General features: G+C 46.1%; 1 protein-coding gene across 5 annotated transcripts in view; it reads left to right on the top strand.

Moving 5' to 3' along the window:
* Positions 1 to 10,403, top strand: part of Wipf1 (WAS/WASL interacting protein family member 1) — a 105,912-nt gene that overhangs the window by 41,867 nt on the left and 53,642 nt on the right. Inside the window, exon 1 of one of the 5 annotated variants that reach the window (XM_031370632.1) lies at positions 2,748 to 2,868. The exons of 3 other annotated variants lie outside the window; for them this stretch is intronic. The gene's annotated coding sequence lies outside the window, so the exon portion shown is untranslated. Of the gene's footprint in view, positions 1 to 2,747; positions 2,869 to 3,025; positions 3,613 to 10,403 lie in introns of those variants that run through there. One more of the 5 variants, XM_031370634.1, reaches the window with a different exon arrangement.

Here is a 10,403-nt window from a genome sequence, read left to right as displayed (position 1 = left end):
CACTGTCCCCACCCCTGTCCCCACCACTGTCCTCACCACTGTCCCCACTCCTGTCCCCACCTCTGTCCCCACCCATGTCCCCATTGTGTCACCCATGTCCCCACTGCTGTTCCCACCGCTGCAGGCATGTGCTCCTCGTCCACCAGGCTGGGTTTCTCCAACCCTGTGGCAGTGCCACTAGCTCTTCAGGTGTGGGGTGAAGAAGTGATCACTAGAGTCAGAAAGCATAGCCCTCAAAAGAGTGTACTGCTCAGAGCTGGGTGTGAATTTGTGATTTGAGCTAAATAGGCTGCATCTAGTAGTGGTTAAAAATCCTGCATTTAAAAAAATAATCTGTAGACATTATATACCTGATTACTTTCATAAAAATACTTGTTCAGTTGGGGGGAAATAAGAAATGAGAGTTAATTAATGTTCAATATTCCCAACAAGAGTTAATTATCCACTGTTTCCCTTGCTCCAAGACAGCATCAAACGTAAGATAATTCCTTAGCTATGGATTTGAGTTAATGTTTCAATATCAGCTTTTAATTGTTACTTACATACCCTATTAAATGTTAGTGATAGGTGACTGGATGTAAACTATATGGGCTCTCCATATGCTCTCAAACTCTCTACAGCTTTTCCACTGGTCTAAAAAATAAAATCCTGCTTCACATAGAGCCCTTACTGTTTCTCCTCCCAAAATTCTTTAATCCCAGAGTTTGGGAGGCAGAGGCAGTTGATCTCTGAGTTCAAGACCAGCCTGGTCTACAAAGTGAATTCTAAGACAACCAGAGCTACACAGAGAAATCTTTGTCTCAAACAGCAACAACAACAACAAAAACCAAAACAACAAACAAACAAATAAATAAAATCCTAAAGATTTGCAAATTGGGGGAGATAGCTTAAAGCCTTTACCACACAAGCATGGGGGCAAAGGTTTAGATTCCCCCAAGCCCATGCGAATGCTTGTTGTGAGTGGCATCCACTTGTAATTCCAGCATCCAAAGATGATCTGAAGAGGCATTTGGTCAGTGAGATTAGATTAGTCATACCAGCAAGCTCTGGAATTGATCGAGAGACCCTTCCTTTATGAACAAGGCAGAAAAGCGATGGAAGATGATTTCCAATATCAACCTTGGGCCCTCATATACATGTGGATACACATATATGTGTACCCTGCACTTGTGTACTCATACATATGAAAACATACATACACATACATGCACACCACCGACACATGGCAATGGAAAAAAATTAAATGTTAAAATTTTTAAATTACACCTTAAATATCTTTAATTTAAAATTTAAGAACAGAAGCAACATCCACATGGAGAAGCCTGGTTAGGTGTCTGAAGATCTTTACTGATCTCACACCCCACAGCACAGGAGAACACATAGACCCACTTAGTAGAAAACAGAACTAGGAACAGAACTCAGACTGTGAGACCTCTAAATGCTGTCACATGTTCACATAAAGCCTTACTGTATTTCTCCACAAAGTTCTTTGCAATGTCTGATTCCAAGATGGCAAAGAGTTACCGTTCATGATTCATATTGTAAAGCTAATGCCCTGTCTGTAAGGTAGACAACCATCTTGACTCAGCTGGCTAATCCAGATGTACAGTCCAATCCCCAAACCAGCTGACAGCTGTCAAAATGGGAAAACAGTTTCTGGTGTTCCTAAAGCCAGAGCTGTAATCATGTGGTGAGACTGTAGGGTCTGACCGTTGTCTACAGCGCTCATTCAGGGCTAATTTCCTTACTGTGGGGCTCACATGGAAACCACACTCAAGAGTTACATGGGAAATAGTTCCAACCCTTGACACTTGTCTAGAGTTACCTTGCTGAAATCCAAAACCAAAAATCCCTTTAAAAGCATTTTTAAGAAAAGAGTTGTGCTGGGGTGGCCAGAAAGAAACCATTTTGGGGCTTTTTTGCAAGAGTCAAGTTGTACAAATTGGAGACAATTCCCGCTGGTCTAGAACATAGTTTTAATCCCACATACCACTTCCTACATCCACAAGTTTCTGTGTGTTTGGAGAGCTGGGGTGACTATCAGAGGAAAGAAGATGGCCAGACAGGAAAGCTAGAAATGGTCTACCGGCCTTCTCCCCCATCCAGGGCAGAGAGGGACATAGCCAGACACCCTTTCTTCTTTTCATGCATCAAAGTTACTTGGTCCAGGGAGGCTGACAACACAGTGGCTCTGTTTTCTAACCTAGGAATTAGGGCACAGTGTCTGACAGCATTACTAAACAGGCTGCATGAACTCAAGACTCTCTCAGGAAGTTCAGGGTGAGTGGCCATGGTTGCAGCAGGACCCAGAAATGGGAGCCAAGAGCTGGTTCTGTTCTACTAGTGCTAATGCCTCTCCTAGAGGAGAGTGTGGAGACAGCTTGGCAACAGTACTATCAAGGTCCTTCCTTAGATGTCTCTTGCATGGGCATCAAAATCAGAGACCCAACTACAGGAGAATGTCCAAACCTCAGGCTCACATACTGGCCTGCCCTTTGTAGATTATGGAACCCCAACTCTAGAGTGGAGATCCCTAGGGCAGTGGACTCTCTCTCCCTGCTTTCCTCTGTCCCATAACGTGGGGCCTCCCTGCAGTCATATCTCCTTGTTATTTGTGCCCTATGAATACCCAAAAGAAGCCAGGGAACCCCTGTAAGGAGATGGTCTTTTCTATAGGTGTGGGGTCATCCTGTGTGACAAAAACAGCTGGCTGATTGTATCACGTGCCTCTGAGCAGTTAGAGAGGCAGGCATAAGAAGGTGCTGTGAGGAAGTGCAATGTCACATGCAGCCTCACAGGAAGCTGGCCAGAAGATAGCTGAGGACTGCCGTGCTCAGTCGTTTTGTTCAACGGATTGAAGTAATACAGGTTAGTGCCTTCTTCTGTCTGAAAACCGTCCGTGGGTGGCTCTAAAATACTCACCTGTTTGACACCCTTCTCTTGAGCTGATCTTATGTGTGTTTCTAATGAAAAGAAACTGCCCTGGCTTTGAATGTAAGAGCCTGTGCAAAGCTGGTAACCACACGTTGTTAGAGGAACAAACATTGAGCCACTGTGGTGAAAATGAAATTCTTAGAATCGCTGGCTTCCTTGTTTAGAACTTCTATGCCTTTAAAAAGAATAAACTTCAGATGTTCGTTAAATACGTTATTTCGTGGAACGCAGCTAAGCCTCTTCTCATTTTTACTTACTAGCATAAATCTGAAACAGGACTGGTCAGCTTGTGTTTGCCGACATGTGTGGGGCGTCTGTGCGGTGTTGGAGAAGAAATACTGTGGCTGAAAACGTGCTTCAAGGCTATGTGCAAAGGCTTCTTGTTTTATGGACTTTCATCTCATAAAACCTATGAGGTTTTTTTGGCTTGCATTTCATGACAGAATAACTTTTCAGACCCATACATTTTTTTCTGCCCCACCCCCTTCCTTCCTTTCCTTCCTTACACGAGCTGTGGGGAGAGAAGAGGGGGTAGGGCAGCTCGAGTGTAGATGGGGAAGTCCTCTGTTTAAGAGGCCACACAACCTGGAGTAAAGCTGAGCAGGTTTGGAGAAGCCTCGAGCCTTCTAGGCTAGAGCCTGTCCACACGCCTGTGTTTCACATGGTAAAGAAGATTGGGTGAGTCTAAACACAGTGTCAGGAAGGTGGGTGAAGGGTTGTGGGAGTAATTCTCCGGAGCATCTAACCGGCTCGGAACTGATAATCTGATGGCCACCGAGGGAACACTTCCGCACGAAGAGCAGAGTCAACAGAAATTCTGACAAAGTAACCAGCTGCTTGCAGACCTGTAAAGAGCAAGGGCAATGTCTCAAGTCTGAGTCAAGAGGAGGAAGGAGGTCATGCAAAGCTTTAGAGCAGCCGAGTTAGCCAGAGGGGTTGTTTAGCTTTGGCTGGGCCTGGGGTTGGGGCCCAGTAGGTAGAGCACTTGTCTCGGGTGCACAAAGCCTGAGTTTGGGGCTGTTAACTACAGCACCACATAAACTGGGTGTGGTCGTGCACATGCCTGTAATCTCAGCCTTCGGGAGGTGGAGGCTGGAGGATCAGGTCTTTAAGGTCTTCATCAGTTACATAATGTGCTCAAAGCCAAGCTGAGCTACAAGAGACCTTGTCTAAAACAAAATATTTAGTGACGGAGAGAAGGGACTAGGATCAGTTTCCGGTTTTCTCTCTGTCTTGGATCTGGCTTTACTTTTTCTAACGTGTCTGGACTGAAAAACAGCATGGGGTGAAAGGTTGGTGGACTCATGTGTTGTTTACATTCCACTAGTGCAGAATAACCAGGGCAGTGATGAAAGTAAAGACTCGGTGTTGGTATGCACTCGGATTGCAGCATGTTTTCATTTTTTACTATCACGTTGTGCAAGAAAGTGGAGAGGAAGCTGATGCTGAGGGGCGTTCTCTAAGCTGAGATCTGAGCCTCACTGTTTTCCAAAAACCATTCCCTGGTGCTGACAGGGGCAGCGCATGATTCCAGCGGGTGGGCCAGAGCAGCTCGGGCTTCCCTGCCTTTGGAGCCTCTAGTACAAAAGTCTGATGGAGACCGTGAAGCGGGGTCTGCAGTAGGGTGGCCTCCTTCCTGTTATGTGGTGCTATCCTAGAGCAAGGGAGAGGCTTGCGGCTCAGCCACGGCTAGGAGTCCCTCGAAGGAGCATTTCTGGTCCTCTTTTGCTTTGTAAAGTTTGTCAGAGAGCTTTGCTGTCCAGGGAGTTTTGAATTATGCTAATATACTGTTCATGCTAGGAAGGGCCCTTTTGTTTTGTTAAAATGCTTTCCAGATGGACCTGATGTCTTTTTGTTGTTGTTGTTGTTGCATATGTATTGGTCCAAAAGCTGTTTCCGTTTCTTCTGCCCTCTGTAGGCATTTCTTGGCCTCTTTTAAAGCCAGCTTTCTGCCTCCACTGTGTCAGAGATGCCAGAAAAAGCTTATGAAATGTTCTTATACATCCTCCTGACCTCCAGGCTCCACCGGGTTTGAAAGAAAGGTGGATCCAGGGTGGCAGATGGTAGGTCATGCTGAGTGGGAAAACACTAGAAATTTTTAGTTAGGTGTTACTGCCAAGTTAAACAGAGTTCAGCTTGAAGGTGAAAAAGAGATGAGTTGTCATCTTAAAGCTGGAGAGAAAAATGGCCAGCTCTGTTAGAGACAGTGTGGACACATCATGGATTCTCTAAAGAAAAACTAGGAGTGAGGCCCTCAACCTTCCTTTCCCAGACCTGACACACACAGCATCTTTTTCCCAGAATCCCATGTAAGGTGAGCACAGAGCTGTGAATCAATACCCATAGCTGTTTGAGTGGATATTCCTTTACTTACCAGTTTCGTGATTTTTTTTTCTTCATCCTAATGAAAAATTATTGCTTTGAGACCAACTAACTAGACACTTACCAGAATATCTGTTTTGATCTCTGTAGTGACCATGGCTCCTCTGTACTTGTGTTTATCCTGCATTTCAGTTTGGGTTTTACATTAATATAATTTGTTGTTTAATAAGACTTTTCATCACTGTGACAAAATTTCTGGTATGAGCTATGTTATGGAGGAATGATTGGTTTTGGCTCACCGTTGCAAAGGTTTCAGCCTATGGTTGTTTGGCTCCTGTACTTGTGACATGATAGAACCACTGTAGAGTAAGAGAATGGCAGAGGGAAATTCACCTGTCGGTAGCCAGGAAACAAAGAAAGAGACAGGAAAGGACCAGAGATAAAGTATATTTTTCTAGCACATAATCTTAGTGGCTTGCACCTATTAGTAGGTCCCACCCGTACTGCCCACCACCTTCCAATAATGCATCCATTTATGAGTCCATCATGGAACCAATCCATTGATGATGTCAGAGCCTCCAGGATCCAGTCATATATCAACAGCCCCAGCTCTGAACACTGCTTTGGTGGGAGCGAGGCTTCCAAAGCACAAGCTGTAGGGAGAACTCCTCAGATCAAAGCTATGACAGCTGCAAGTCATAGTGTGGCAAAATGGAAGTTGTAGAGTTGTAGTAAGGTGTGTGTGTGTGTGTGTGTGTCTGTGTATGTGTGGTATGTGTGGAAGAATCCCTTAGGGATTTTATTTTCTCAGCTGAAAATTGTTACGTGTGCTGGGCACGGTGGTACATGTCTTTAATCCTAGCACTTGAGAGGCAGAGGCAGGTGAATTTATGAGTCTGAGGCCAGTCTGGGCTACATGGTGAGATTCTGTCTGAAGCATGATGAGATGGTATGTTGGAGTCTACAGTTGTTTGAACCATGTTTGGACTAAGATGTTACCCATGTATGCATGGGCTCATTTGGAGAGGTTGCCAGTGGACACTGCTATTCTCTGCGTGGCAATACTTAAAGTGTCTTCTTTGACCTCTGGGCCACCAGTGGGAAGACCTGGTCTTCCTTAAAGGCATTAGAAATCTATAGGAAGTTTCTGACTTCAGAGGTCTAGGTTCAGTGGAGGGGCTGCCCAGTACTGCACCCACTTGCTGTGCAGAAAGCTGTCCGGAGGGAGAGAGCTCTTAAAGTAAAAGAATGGAAGCTCCAGCTCAGCTTCTCCCCGCTCTCGGCCTTCTCAGGAAAACAACAGTTTCCACAACTCCTTGAACTGCTACCAGGATTTCTCCCAGAACCTCTCTCACAGAGCACCTTTGTCCCTTCCCACCATTCCTTCTCCCAAATGTCTCTTGCCACTGCAGGCCTGTCACCTTCTGTGTAGATGGTATGGTTCCTCGTGCAGCCATTCAACTCAGAGAGTTAAACAAGGCTCCCTGTAGAAAGAGAGCAAAGAGAGGGTGCTGAGCAGTACCAGCAGGATCGAATGCTGGAGCAGGTATGCCCAAGGGAAGGAATTTGGGAACAGTCGTTAGTATGAGATAGATCCCAATGAATCAGGAAGGACAAATAGTTTACTATTTTTTTTTTCTTTTAAGGATTTGTAAGGGAATAGTGGTAAGAGAAGACCTAGAAAAGCTGGAGGTAATTGGCCCTCAAAGACACAACTGTCGGGTTATTGAAGAACTGTTTTTCCCTTCCTCGGTGCCAGGAACATGTGGCTTTGGGAGGCGTTTACGAAAGAGGCTTGCAGATGCTCTGCTCATCATTTAGAATTCAAGGAGGCAAATAGAAAATAGAATTTTTTTTTTTTTTTTAAGAAAGAGAAGAGACTTTAAGACTCCCTCAATTTAAAATTTGGAAACAGACCCAGAAATGTCAGGTGGCCTGACGGAGGTTAGAAGAGCTCACGAGTGGCACTCAGGTCTAGGACTGAACCCAGTGCTGGAGTCTGAGTACAGGTGCCTCTGTGGTACCTAGAGTCCCAGCTCATGCCTAATGTGGGGGTAGACCAAGAGGTTGAGACAAAGTAACCTCTGCTTGCTGCTACTTCCTTCTACATCCTCCTGGCAGACAACAATGTAACTGTAGTCTGGCAGGCAGAATCCTAATCCATCTTACCCAGATGAAGCGAGTGTAATGACCTGGTCCTGGAGAAGTAAAGAAGAGGAATGGTTAGTAGTGGACAGGGACAGGAAAGTAGACTGACTCTTGTAGACGCAGATGTGGGTCAGAACTATGGCTAAAATCTGTTGTAAAGTATGGATGAGTTTCAGCGTTCACTGGCCTGGATGAAGTAATCCTCGAGAGTGCCAGTCATCCTTAGCCCTGATTCCATGGCTGCTGGCCCACCTTTAGAAACCCACAGCAGACTCCATTGTCTCAGGAGGGGATCGTCTGGATAGTAGGAATGCTCAGTGGAAAGAATGGCATCGTCTGTACATTCACATATGCCCAGCGGCTCCTCCTGAATTTTAATGAGGGTCAGCCATCCTGAGTCTAAGACTAGAGGACCTGTTCTGTGGGGGCTGGAGTTGTTAACCTGTGTCTAGACCAGCTCCCAATTGGACTCAAGCTTATTCTTCCACACACTCATAACACAGATCACATCTCCGACCCTAGAAAGCGTGAGAGAATTTACACTCAAGAGGGAGCAGGCACTTGTGCTGTAGACACCCACCGAAGTCCCCTAATTCAGCTCAGTTTTGTCACGGTCCACCCTGGGGATAGCATCCGACAGGTGGAGAGCTCAAGACTGCTCCCCACCTCCCACCTCTTCACTTTAGATGTGAGTTGCAAGCCACCCTGCCTGTGATTCTAACTCACTGGCTGCAAATTGGTGTTTCCACAACCCCACCTCGGGTTTGACTAATTTGCTAGAGAAGCTTATAGAACAATGGGTGACAGTTGTCTGTGCCCATCGATTATAAAGTGTATCAGAAAGGACTCTGGTAAGGAGGCTAGTGTATCACAGAGGACACAGGTTGAGATGTGGGAGAAGGGACTTGGTGGGCCCCTTCAGCAGAAATCACCACTGTCTACCCTCCAGCTCTCTGGAAACTCTCTAGCCCTATCCCACTAGGTTGGTAGAAGCTTCATTGCAGAGATAATGCTGGATGTAGACTGACCAGGGAAACCCCTGTGTGTTCAGCATCCTTGGCCTTTCTAGGCAGCATTCTGACATCTAGGGTGTGGGGCAAGGAACCCCTCTGGAATGGAGGGTCTTCTGACTACTGTAGGGCAGAGGCAAGTCGGAGAATTCCTTTGTGGCCTCTTCTAAGAATAAAAGGCTGGAAAAGGTTAGATGTTTCATGATCCACCTGGGGAAGTCCTAGCTTCTAGGGCCTGCCTTGGTCAGAACTGCGAATGAAAAGCACAGGTTGTGCCCTTTAACAGCACACAGCCGCTCATTAGGGCCTTTCCTGGGCAGACAGCAGCCTCTTCTCGGTGTCACTTTTCATCCCCTGTTCTTCTCTAAAACATTCCAAGCAGGCTGGAGAGATGGCCCAGTGGATAAGAACAGAGGCTGCTTTTCCAGAGGACCCAGATTCGATACCAGCACCCATACAACTCAGAACTGTCTATAACTCCAGTCCAGGGAGATCCACTGCCTTCTTTTAACAGTTCAAGTGTGTCCTGGACACTTGAACTGAAGTTCCTAGGGCTGTAGAGCAAGCACTTTATCAACTGGGCCATCTCCCGGACAAGTGTTACAAGAAGACAGGACACACACAGGCTCTGCACTAGACTCACTAGGCCCTTTAGGATCCTGGGCTTTTATTACATAGGTTTGTTTTCTGCCTGCTTTTATTTTTCTCTGTCCCTTCCTCCCCCACCCCTCCACTTCCTTCCTTGACATTTCCTCTTAATTCAGAACCATTTATTGATCACCTTCCTTGTAGACCTTCTCATCCAGTTGGAGGCTGTGAACCAATAGCAATATACCTAAGAAACACTACATGATTTTTCATTATTTTTGAAACAGTGTCACTCTGTAGCTCCAACTGGTCTCAAATTCACTGTCTTTCCTACTCAGCTTCCCTTGTGTGGGGATTAGAGGTATGCATCACCACACCCAGCATTTATAATGTACACTTTTAGAAGGTTAGAGAGTCAGGGTTACTGAGTAAACAGGAAAGGGAAAGAAACAGGACAGTGGTAGGTGTGTGAATTTAATGTGTGCATTTAAATGGGTTGATGGGGGTGATGCTTGTGAGAAGACGGTACAGATTTGGAAGGATGCCACACAGGTAGATGGGAGAAAGCATAGGACAGAGGAGGAGGGAGGAGCATGCCTGGCATGCCCAAGGAATAACCAGACACCACTGCAACTCAGGCAGAGAAAGGAGAAAGCAGATGTTGGAAGCAGAGTGCTGGAGATCCAGTAAGCCAGCGGGGACTCTGTCTCTCATTCAAAGTGAGAAATAACTTTAGAGAAATCTGGGAGATGGAAGGAAGCGCTGTGGCTTTACTGTACTGTAGACTGTGGGAGTAAGAGAAAGGGGAAAAGGTTAAGAATCCTTTAATCCCAGCACTTGGGGGGCAGAGGCAAGCAGATTTCTGAGTTCGAGGCCAGTCTGGTCTACAGAGTGAATTCCAGGACAGCCAAGGCTATACAGAGAAACCCTGTCACAAAACAAACAAACAAACAAACAAACAAAGAATCCTGTGTGCTGTACAGAGAGAGAGGGAGGGAGGTGTCATAGGCCAGGCTGACAGACCTGAGGAGGTGCACAGCCTGGAGAGTTGAAGGTAGAAAGGATAAGAGCAGCTAGGGAAATAGCTCCCTTAAGAAAGCCAGAGCTTTGCTCCCAGCACCCACGTGGTGTGGCTCACAGTTACCCAAAGCCCTCTACTGGCCTCCTTGTGCACAGCACTCACATGCACATACCCACACATACACATAATTAAAAATAAAATCTAAAAAGCAACATTCAGTAAGATTAACTGTTGGGTTGAATAACATTGGAGGCGAGAGGAGTCAGGAAAGAGTCCTAGAATTTTGGCCAAAGTGCTTGGAAAACGGAAATGCCATCAAAAAGGAGTGACGGCAGTGGGCAGGGTGGCTCTGCAGCGGGGGAACATCAAGAGTTCAGGGT

Source organism: Mastomys coucha, unplaced genomic scaffold (genome assembly GCF_008632895.1).
Source record: "Mastomys coucha isolate ucsf_1 unplaced genomic scaffold, UCSF_Mcou_1 pScaffold15, whole genome shotgun sequence".
Lineage (NCBI taxonomy): Eukaryota > Metazoa > Chordata > Mammalia > Rodentia > Muridae > Mastomys > Mastomys coucha.
This window is presented reverse-complemented; position numbering and strand designations above follow the sequence as displayed.